This window comes from Hyperoodon ampullatus (genome assembly GCF_949752795.1).
Source record: "Hyperoodon ampullatus genome assembly, chromosome: 5".
Classification (NCBI taxonomy): Eukaryota; Metazoa; Chordata; class Mammalia; order Artiodactyla; family Ziphiidae; genus Hyperoodon; species Hyperoodon ampullatus.
The window spans coordinates 93,842,992-93,855,183 of record NC_136918.1 but is presented as its reverse complement, the minus strand read 5'-3'; the positions used below and the strand labels follow the sequence as shown (position 1 = coordinate 93,855,183).

The following is a 12,192-nucleotide window of genomic DNA, read 5'->3' as shown; positions in this document are numbered from 1 at the left end:
GGGTAGTTTAAAAACAATCAAGGGCTTCCCTGGTGGCACAGTGGTTGACAGTCTGCCTGCCGATGCAGGGGACGCGGGTTTGTGCCCCGGTCCGGGAAGATCCCACATGCTGTGGAGTGGCTGGGCCCGTGAGCCATGGCCGCTGAGCCTGCGCATCCAGAGCCTGTGCTCCACAACGGGAGAGGCCACAGCAGTGAGAAGCCCGCAAAATCAAATGCAGGCATTCTACTAGAAACCTGTCTACATTTTATGAGAAACATGCAATGCAGTAATGCACATTGCTCTTGGTTATCTGTATTATAGAATTTTCTTAGGTCCTTGCGTTTTTAGTACATTCTAGAACTTAGAAATCATTTTGTTCCATATAAAATATGGAACCAGTGCATAATCTACTTTCCTACAAACCAATTAAATCAGACAAGGATTTTTAAAAATTTGTGTATTTAAAATAAACAGGTTTAAGACCAGGTATTTTCCCCCAAGCCTTCACATGGAAAATAAATCCTCAAGTTAAATGTTCTTCTTTAAAAACAATTAAATCTAGGAAAGTCTGTACTTCTAAAACTCTGATAGATTTCTATGCTATTACAGGGTTTCCATGTTATCTGGTAGATAAAAGAGCACCAAAAAGCCATCAACAAGTACTTTGATTTGTATGTATGTATGTAACCCTTATCTGTTTCAGAAGTGTGTGTGTGTGTGTGTGTGTGTGTGTGTGTGTTTGACATAACCTGATTCCTATTTGATACAAAAGCCATCCTAATTAACCAGATAGCCTCACTAGGATAACAATATTCTGTTCTGAAATATCAAGCAGTTTCCTTTTCAAGGCTAAGTTACTACCTACCTCTTTGGAGACCTAGGCTTAATTTTTATACCTACTACATTAATCTAGCATGCTTTGATATTCATCTGTTTCCTAGTGCTAGTATTTATAAGGAGTTTTAAGCTTGTTTCTAAGCCATTTCCCCCTAACATTACTTAACCTTTGTGAGAGTAATCAATGTCAACTGACAATTTAATTTCAATTCTAGCAATAGTGAGAAAGATTTAGCCATTCTGTCCTTAACTGAGATGTGATCATAAATTTGTGTTCATGTCCACACTTAGTTACATCATGGAAGGTCATTTTTTTCTAATTTACTAAAATTGTGGTTTGTCTGATGTTTTTCTCATGATTAGACTAGCATTATGTGTTTTTGGAAGGAAGGCCATGTTGGTAAAGTAACACTTTAACCACATCACATCAAGGGTCTACACTATCAATGTGATTCATCACTGTTGATGTTGACCTTGATTACCTGGCTGAGGTACTGACTGTCAAGGCTTCTACACTATAAAGCTACTTACTTTTTCTCCCATTTTCCTTACTGTACTCTTTGCCTGGAAGTTACCATGTGCAGCCCACACTGAAGGAGTGGGGACTTATGCTTCCCCTGGTAAAGGCTTTTTAAAAATAAATTTGAGTGTCTACGCAGAAGCTTCTAGACCATACTTCAGGGATACTTGAATATTGCCATGACATTGCTAGACTGTTGATTCTTTGTCTCTCTCAATAGATGCCAAATAACTTAAAATAGGTCAATAAATTCAGATGCATTTTCACATGTAAATTTTAAGACCCCTTTCTTATTAATTTCGTGATTCTTTTTTATATCTCTTACCTACTTAATTGAAGGAGAAAAAGCAGAAACTGTAGAGTCATAAGCTGATTTTCATGCAGCCAGTATTCTTAATTAAAAAAACATGACTTTTACCCCAAAAGTCATGGAGCCTCACGTGGTCATGAATTTGAACCTTACAGAGTAATACCAATCCAAAAATGATCACGGACAGAATAGAAAAAAACTCCTTGTGTCAAACTAAGTGCATCACAGTTCGTAGCAATCAGATCAGGAGATGTCACAGGACATCTAATTCTCCAAATTCCCATTAAGGGAAAAGTACATCCTCTGAGAACTAGAAAAAATATTACCTGATAAAAATCCATTATTGATCTGGTTATTATTCTTTACAAAAAAAAAGACTCAAGAAGCAAAGCTATCCACATGGTTCCTATCCTGTAAAGAAATAATTTTTACATAGATATACAGAGAATACATAGCACTTCATTGTTTCAGTTACTTGCAGAGAAATTTTTCACTGCTTGTTGCATTTACTGCAAAGACCTATGCTCCTCCAAGCACTTTTCTTCCACAACTACCTGCCTGCTTCCCTAATGACCTGGAACAGGAAGGAGAATCCTGACAGAGCCAGCAGCCCACCATCATCATTAGAACTTGACTTCTGGTTTAACTACTAATTTAATATTTAAGCAGTTACCATATTCCTAGTGTGTTTAAATAATGGGATGGACTTGATTTGAAGTGGGTGAACTGTTAAGATATTGAAAGGGTATATTGAAAATCTTTGGACAGACATCCAAACAACTGTGTGTGCTGCAGAAGTAACCCTGAACTTCTAGTTACCTCCAGACAAGCATACTCTCTACAGCTTTGTGAATGTAATCTGAAGCAGAACTTGCTTAAGAAAATTCATAATCCGCCTGCCAATGCAGGGGACACGGGTTCGAGCCCTGGTCCGGGAAGATCCCACATGCCACAGAGCTATAAGCCCATGCGCCACAACTACTGAGCCTGCGCTCTAGAGCCCGTGAGCCACAACTACTGAAGCCCGTGCGCCTAGAGCCCGTGCTCCGAAACAAGAGAAGCCACGGCAATGAGAAGCCTGCACACCACAACAGAGTAGCTCTGCTTGCCGCAACTAGAGAAAGCCCATGTGCAGCAACGAAGACCCAATGCAGCCAAAAATAAAATAAATAAAAATTAAAAATAAAAGAACAATTCATATTGTATTCTCAAGGTGATTTTATACTGCCCTCCCAAACGACTAATTCATTTTGAAGCATTACAGTAACTATAAGTTGGCTTAGTCAGAAGGATTTTATGGAGAATAGGTGAAGAGTATGTGAAAAAACAAAAAATATTTTATCTTTATTATGTGGTCTAAATTCACCATAGCTTATTCATTTTCCAGAGTTCTCCTAAATTATAGTAAAATCCCCATGTAAGAGTAGATAATTTAACAGTGCCCTTTAGATAATAATGCATTTTTCCTTGCTGAAGCCTTTTGCTGAACAATTCTGCAACTAGAATATTGAAACTTTGCATTAACTTTCATTGCTGGTAAAATTCAAATGCTAACTGTGAACATTTGTAAACATTTTTAGTAGATGGTCACATTAAAGGTCACTTTTAATTTATTTGAATAATCATCAATTATATTTTTCCCTTCCTATTTGAAAGTCTAAGGAGAAGAGAAGTCTCACACAATGCTTCACATGCCCACTCATGTTATGTTCTTTGTCCCATTATCTACCATATTCTTTTATTTACCCCTCATTGATTTGAAAGGGCTCTTTATATATTATGATAGTGAACCCCTATCTTTTTCAATTGTGGGGAATAATTTTTTCTCAGTTTGTCTTCACTACTGCTCTTCTGGTTTTAATCTTCTAGAGAATAAATACAATTAATTAGTATAGTAAAAAGGCATATTAATCAAGGGATTCTTAAAAGGATCATACCCTTTTTGCCACTGCATTACATGAAATCCTTTCTTTGTCACTCCTTCATCTCTGTCTGTCCACTCTATTAGATTAGGACAAGGAAATGGAAAGCTAAGAAAAGATTAACTAGGAAAGCATAGGAAGCAGAAACTAGGATGTGGACACAGAAGTAACTTTACAGAATTTATTGCACAATATAAAGAAAATCATTTATATAGAGGTAACTGCAAGAACTGGGAAGGATAGAATCATAGTTTCAAGTTATAGGATAGCTGACTTGAATAGTTCCTTTATCTTGATTTTAGGTAATTCTCACTTTTTTCTAGTATTACACTTGCTCTCAGAACCTCAGAATATATGATCTTTTTTCGTTTCCGCACCTTTCAAAATACAAAAGCTGGGTGCCTTTATTCCTGCCTGTATTATCATCACACCAGCTTATTTGTCTAACTAACAATTTCTCTTAAGTTTTTTAATGCTGGTTGTTGATAAGTAAGTTCAACAAGCTGAAATCCTGGTGCTCTAGAGATTTAAAGACCACATTTGATTCTTTTATATCTACATATTCACCAATTTTTCCAAACCCTTTGCTTCATGAAATGAATAAATGCTATTCTTTATTTTTTATGACAAAATTTACAGAATTCTTTAGCACTTAGAATAGGAGGCGAATGACTACCATAAGGAATAGAGAAATCTGAATTTGCAATTTTAACAGAAAATCCTGAGAGAAAAGGCCCAAGAAGTAAGTAGTCAAAAGCCCATCTCAGCATGCTCCGCAATTACCAATAATAATCAGGGACTCATTCTATTTTAGTCACTCTTCATTTTATCCATAGCTTTTAAAGAGCAATTTTATAACAGCCTTAATAGGATCCATTATTATGGAAATGGCAAAACATTTGGTAAGAAACTTCAAACCCTGCCATGCTATTATTAAAAATAGGACAAGAGAAAACCTCTCCAATTACTAATAAGATGAGAGTTCTGACAATCCCAGAGATAATCAAAGTCAATTTTATAATATTTCTAAGAAGATTTTTACTTTATGAATTTTCATATCTGAACAAGGTAGATACATGTATTATAAGGATGATGAAAAGGACGACATTTCTCTAAATGGGTGAAAATTAATGAAGGACATTGATAAAACTTTTATCACATAAAATATATTCTAAGTAAAACATTCTAATAAAATAGAATTAAAATAAAATATTCTAATATTTTCCTGCTACTAACTATCCTCTTGGTTCTTCTTCTGCTCATATTCATTTGTGAACATAACAAAATCAAAAGACTTTAAAATAATAGCCTATGCAGAATATTATTCAGAAGGTATCCATTACAGAACCATTTACATGTACACATATTCATGTGTAATTTGTAATATAAGTATAAATGACTTATGTTGTCTATTTTGGAGTACTGTACCATTGTTCCCTTTTAGATAACAAATGCTTATATGAGGAACATGGTGTAAGAGTAGTACAATCATTTCATACTTATCCACAGTCACACTTCAAAGTCTCAATATGTAGGAATTTAGGGAGAAACTTGGAGTGAAAAAGAAAAGTTCTCCCAACTTAATCTATAGATTGGATGCAATCCCAATTAAAATCCCAGCAAGTTATTTTTCAGATATGGTCAAACTGATTCTACAGTTTAGATGGAGACAAAAGACCCAGAATAGCCAACAGGATAGTTAAGGAGAAGAACAAAGTTGGAAGACGGACACTACTTGACTTCAAGACCTACTATAAAGCTACACTAATCAAGATTCTGTGCTTTTGGCAGAATAGACATATAATACATCAGTGGGACAGAAACAGTCAACTGATCTTTGACAAAGGAGCAAAGGTACACAATGTAGTAAAGACAGTCTTCTCAACAAATGGTGCTGAAGAACTGGACATCCACATGCAAAAAAAAAAATCTAGACATACACGTTATACCCTTCACAAAATTAACTCAAAATGGACCACAAACCTAAATGTAAAATGCAAAATTATAAAATGCCTAGAAGATAATATAGGAGAAATCTAAAAAGTGACCACCAAATACAAGATCATCTAGATACAACACCAAAGGTGCCATCCATAAAAGAAATAATGGGCAAGCTGGACATCATTAAAATGAGAAATTTCTGTTCTGTGAAAGAAACTATCAAGAGAATAACAAAAATACAAGCCACAGACTAGAAGAAAACCTTTGGAAAATACACATCTGAGAAAGGACTGTTCTCTAAAATATAAAAAGAACTCTTAAAATTCAACAATAAGAAAACTAACAATCAGATTTTAAAATGAGCCGAAGACCTTATCAGATACCTCACCAAAGATATACAGATGGAAAATCAATATGTGAAAAGATGCTGCATATCATATGTCATCAAGGAAATGTAAATTAAAACGAGATACCATTACACACCTTTTTGAATGGCCAAAATCCAGATCACTGACAACATCAAATGCTGATGAGAATGTGGAACAACAGAAACACTTATTCATTGCTGGTGGGAATTCAAAATGCTACTGCCACTTTGGAAGAGTTTGGTGGTTTCTTACAAAACTAAACATACTCTTAACATACAATACAGCAATCATGCTCTTTGGTGTTTACCTAAAGGAGCTGAAAACTTATGTTCACACAAAAAACTGCATACAGATGTTTATAACTGTTTTATTCATAACTGCCAAAACTTGTAAGCAACGAAGATGTCCTTCAGTAGGTGAATGGCTAATAAATAAACTGTGGCATATCCAGACAATGGAATATTATTAGTGCTAAAAAGAAATGAGCTATCAAGTCAAGAAAAGACATGGAGGAACCTGAATGCATATTCCTAAGTGAAATGAGCCAATCTTAGAAGGCTTCATACTGTATGATTCCAACTATAGGACATTCTGGAAAAGGCAAAACTATGGAGACAGTAAGAAGATCAATGGTTGCTGGGGGTTTTGGTGGGGGAGATGAATAGGTAGAACACAGAGGATGTTTAGGGCGGTGAAAATACTCTGCATGATACTATACATGTCACTATACATTTGTGCAAACCCACGAATGTACCACACCAAAAGTGAACCCTACTGTAAACGATGGACTTTAGACAATAATGATGTGTCAATGTAGGTTCATCAGTTATGACAAATGTATCAGTCTGGTGGGGGATGTTGATGATGGGGAGGCTACACATGTGTGGAGGCAGGGGGTGCATGAGAAATCTCTGTACATTCCCCTCAATTTTTTCTGTGAACCTAAAACTGCTCTAACAGTCTTAGAAAACAAAAACAAAAACCAACCAACCAAAAAGAAAAAAAGAAAAGTCACCTCAATGGAAAAACTCTGCTGTATTTCTCCCTCTAGGAACAGTAACAAGGAATAAGCACCTTGCTAGCTTACTAAGAATATGGATATTAAATTTGTGTGTAAACTGAGGTTCACTATTTTAAATTATTATTATTGTTGACATTCCACTAATAACTTTGGTAAAAATTTTAGATACGACAAGTTCGAAGCAATGAAGAGAAGGAAAATGGTTAGAAACTTACATACAGAGTAAGAGCTGACTGGAGTAAGAGCTCTCTTTGAGGTTTGACAGGGAGGTGGTCAATAAAACTGCAGTAGGGTCTACTTTAAAGAACTGCAAACAGCCTCGTAAGTGGAATAACCCCAAGGGCCCTCTCCATTAAAATGTTAAACGTTATTAGCTACACAGAGCTATACTGCCTTTCCCTGAAGTACCTTTTATAAGAGCGACATAATCTCCTAGCCTGTGACCAGCCTCTATAACCCTGAAATTTCTTTTGAAGTTTCATATTTTACTTTAAACATTTATATGAGTTTTGCATTCTAATCCAAATATATACGTGATTTTAATTCAAAGTTATGTTTCCCCTGTCTGCATGCAACCTCCCCTTAAATCTTGTAGCAAAACGTAAACCTGAAGAAGTATGTCATGTTGATTATAGTGGCTTCTTATGCCCTTTGGTTCATTCAGCCGCATAACCAATTTTGAAAAGTCAGGGAAGAGTGACATATAATTTAGAAATATTTCCATAAAAATGGCTGAGAAACAAGAACATCCTGGGAATTAAGGGAATTAACTTTAGCCACTGAAAAATGCCCTCATGTGAAAGCCCTGTTGCTGGCAAAATACCAGTTAACAGTTGCTTTGAACAATAAGCAATGGTTATTTAGTTACTTAAGTTCTTCACCCTACTTTAGAGAATATATACTTAATCATTTTTTTAAATTAATTTTTATTGGAGTATAGTTGATATACATATATCCACTCTGTTTTAGATTCTTCTCCCATATAGGTCATTTACAGAGTATTGATTAGAGTTCCCTGTACTTAATCATTTTAATTTACTTATGTAGAAAATAAGACTATTGTAAGCTTATCTAAATTACATAGTCCTTAAAATAATATGTCAGCAGACATGTTGGCAATGTTGCATTTTCTCTGAGTTTTAAATCTATAAGATAGCTGTACAGTAAATTTAATGTGGTCATGTAATATAATCATAATTATGTATACATTAATACAGTAAAGAAATACAACCAATTCTTGCCAAACCAATCCGGTTGTGGTGTCTATTTCTTCCTAAACAATGACAGGTAATAGTATCTAAAAGAAAAAATACTTCCATAGACATCTCAAAAATACTGATATTTAATTCTCAGAAGCACAGCAATATTGTAGGAGTCTTAAATAACACTATATAAAAAATAATGCTAATAACAACTAATACTTAACATTTACTATGTACCAGCACTGTTCCAATGGCTTTACATTTATTAACTCGTTTAACCTCAACTCTCAGAGGTAGGGTTTCACAGACAAGGTCACTGAGGCACAGGGAGTTAAATAACCAATGCAGGCACATAGATACTAAGTTGCAAAACTAGAACATGAACTCAGGCTGCTGGACTCCAGGGACCATAGCTCTCTGAAGAACAGTACAGTTAAGAACAGTGTCACCACTGATCATTCAATGAAAAAAAAGAAAAACAAAACTTTCTCAACTGCATATAACATAGGTCAGGCACTATGCAAGTCTCTGAGAATGAAAAGAAGAGCAAGGCACGGCCTCTGCCCACCATGACCTCACAGTCTACACCCCAGGAGGCCAACCCAAAACTAAGTACAAGAGTTCAAGTGCTAGCTTCTCCTAAACTACTACATATTCAAACTATTTTTGAGGAATATGTGACAGTGTCTTCAAGGTCCCCTATATCAGGGGTCCCCAACCCCTCGGCCGTGGACCGGTACCAGTCCGTGGCCTGTTAGGAACCGGACCCCACAGCAGGACGTGAGCAGTGGGCGAGCGAGTGAAGTTTCATCAGCCGCTCCCCATCGCTCGCATTACCAGCTTAACCATGACCGCCCCTGGCCCCGGTCCGTGGAAAAATTGTCTTCCACGAAACTGGTCCCTGGTGCCAAAAAGGTTGGGGACCACTACCCTATATCATCACATTGAACTTGGACAAGGTTAGTCTTTTTCTTTGATATTCACATACTAATATAGAAAATGCTACTATTCTGCATGGAGAACTTTAAGAAAATCAGTAAACAAAATGCAATTAAATGGCAAACAATGAACCTGTGACTTTGGATTGCTCACTGTCATCCATGACTCTGCCCGTGTTGCACAGCGGGAGAGGTGAGGACCATTGGCATGTGGTCTGAATAATTCTTCTTAGGTGGGACTGTCCCACGGTTGCAGGATGTTTTGCATCTCTGACCCCATCCATTAAATATCAGTGGTTCCCTCGACCTTTCAGTCATTGTGACAACAAAATATGTCCCCACATATTTCTGAATACCCTCAGGAGGTAGAACTGTCCATACTTGAGAACCATGTTCTACATTTCAAATGCCTTGTTATTTCTGAACTTCACTTTTGTTGTAGATTTTGTCCTTACTGCTCCAGCATGTACTTGAGCCCTGTGGTTGGAATCTAAGTCACATTAAAGAGGTAACAGTCGCCTAAGAACATTGCAAAAACACTGTGATCTATACACATGAATTCTTTCCTCAGGATCAGGAGTACTATGGATACTTTCTTCCCACATTATTAGGAAAAGCAAGAATTAGATGATATATTAAGTTATCAATTAGCAATATGTATTTTAATTGGTGATGGCAGCATTAGGAGAATGTATAAAAAAAGATAAAGGAAAGGGTTTCTATGGTGGCGCAGTGGTTGAGAGTCTGCCTGCCGATGCAGGGGACACGGGTTCGTGCCCCAGTCCGGGAAGATCCCACATGCCGCGGAGTGGCCAGGCCCATGAGCCATGGCCGCTGAGCCTGCACGTCCGGAGCCTGTGCTCCGCAACAGGAGAGGCCACGACAGTGAGAGGCACGCGTACCACAAAAAAAAAAAAAAAAAAAAAAATACAGAAAGAATAGTTCCTTTGACCTCTGGTCACACCTGTTTTTCCTCTTGTATGATCATTCATTAAAATTTTAAATATTGTTTTAAGAAAATATAATGTTTAAGAGGAAAGGAATTAATCTCAGTTCATACATTAGGTCAGCATGTCAACATATCTTGTACCAAATCTTCATTTGTTTGTAATTTATGTGTTTCATGAATAACATTTTCTATCAAAGAAATTGCTAAGGAACTGCTGAGATTCTGTACACCTTTGGCAAAATGAAACAAAATTCTGAATAGCAATAGAAATGTTTTCTTAGCTTTGATCTGACTGAAGTCAAAGAGAAGGATGTGATCTTATCAATCACACCCTGGACTTCCTCTAAGGGCTCACTCAGATCCAATTATCCTAGAAATTCTGACAGCTTGAGAACTCAGGCAATGGTACAATTTCAAGCAAAACCTGCAACATCTTCTAGTGAAACTCATAAAATAGCCTATATCTAGAAAGGCAACCAATACACTGTATTATAGATTTATAGGTTCTATTTGCTTCTGTACGATTAGCATTACTAAATAAACTTATAAAACAAACAATAAAACTACATTCTATACGTTCAGTATGCTACTATTTATAAACTCCAGCTGCAGGACATCACTATGGCAACAGGAATATACAAACAGCTCAGTTCTCTACACTATGATGGAAGCATTACTAATTTAAAGAATGCAATATGCTTAAGACAGACAGAAACAATTTCACAATATAGTCATCAACCTGCTCATAAAAGAGGAGAAAGATAGAGATGAGTATTTGAAATGGCAGATAAAAGAAAACTGATTCCTTTTGCTGGACCATGACTGACAGTCACTCGTGGAGTTGAGAGAATGAAATGTTTTTAAAATGAATGAATGAATGAGGCAACAGAATGACTGAAAAAAACAGAATGGAAGAAAATCAGGTAGAAGAGCTACTGTGTCAAAGTGATCTGTGATATTTGTTCATAGCCTCATCTATAAGACAGAACTGAATAGAATCTATAATTTGGTATTTTGTACAGATATACTCAGTCTTCAGATTGGAATGAAAAAGATGCACAAAATCAGGCCACTGCCCTCACAGACCATGTGAACATGCATGTGCATTTGTTATTTCACTTAATAAATGCTAGGTACCAAGAAACACAAAGATAAATAAGATATTGGCACTGGCCGTAAGAATTAATAGTCTAATGGAGAAGACAGTCCTCTAAATAAAACATAACAATTTAGTGTAACTCCTGAAGTAGAAGTACCTATAAAGTATTATGAGAGCATAATACCATAGCCATGTTTTTTCCAATTATTCAGAAAGAATTGATGCTTGTATCTACAGTAAAATTTAGGTTTTATTGAAAATTAAGTGGCAGTGATTTACGAAGTATTATAAAATTCACAATCTGTTTAAAATTGACTAGAGGCAGATCAGTGCACATAAATACATTTAATTGAAATATGATTCCTCAACTTAAACGATTACAGGTTCTTTAAATTTCTCCAATCTCTAACTGTCATAAGAAAGTATAGAAATGACACTGACTCGAGTGAAAGCTTTGTTAAATGACACTGCTGACTGCTGGGACAATAATGTCTGAGAGCAGCACCAGCCTTCTCTTTTTTGGGTAAACTAAAGAGAAGATCATTGTCAAAACCTCTCAGCTCCCTCAAAAAAAAGCTCACCAGTGTGCCAGAGGGAACACAACATGCATGGTTTGAGAGTGTGTGAAAGATCAGGGAAAACCACCAGTCACCTTTGAATGTCCTGTGCTCATTTTATGTTACCAGTGATTCCCTTCAATTGTCAGTGCTACTACTGAAGCAAAGCTCAAGCTTCAACTTAATTCAGTGGAAATCAGGCTGAAACTGCAACCTTTCCCAAACTCATACAGGGTAAACTCCATTTTCCCCAAAGCAGTAAGGTGTACCAAGTTCTTGAAAGAATTACTCTTAAGGCCCGGCTCCCCGTCCCCTGACAGCAATCACTGAAGGAAGAAAGCCCATTTAGTAAAGAAAATTGAAATGCCTTTTTCCTAGCTATAAAACACTACCACCTTATTCACTGGAACTACCTGAGCTGTTGTATGTTTCTCAGATACTTTTCTGTCATTCCCTATTATCCATGCATTCAATAAACATTCTTTAAATGCTTTAGGTGCCCTAGACCTGAGGACTGGAATGTTTTTCTTAAAGGGCCAGATAGTA

At 36.4% G+C, this 12,192-nt stretch overlaps 1 protein-coding gene across 6 annotated transcripts in view; it reads right to left on the bottom strand.

Moving 5' to 3' along the window:
• CBLB (Cbl proto-oncogene B) overlaps positions 1 to 12,192 on the bottom strand; it is a gene marked incomplete at its 3' end in the record, with an annotated part of 203,883 nt that overhangs the window by 49,765 nt on the left and 141,926 nt on the right. The window lies entirely within an intron of this gene.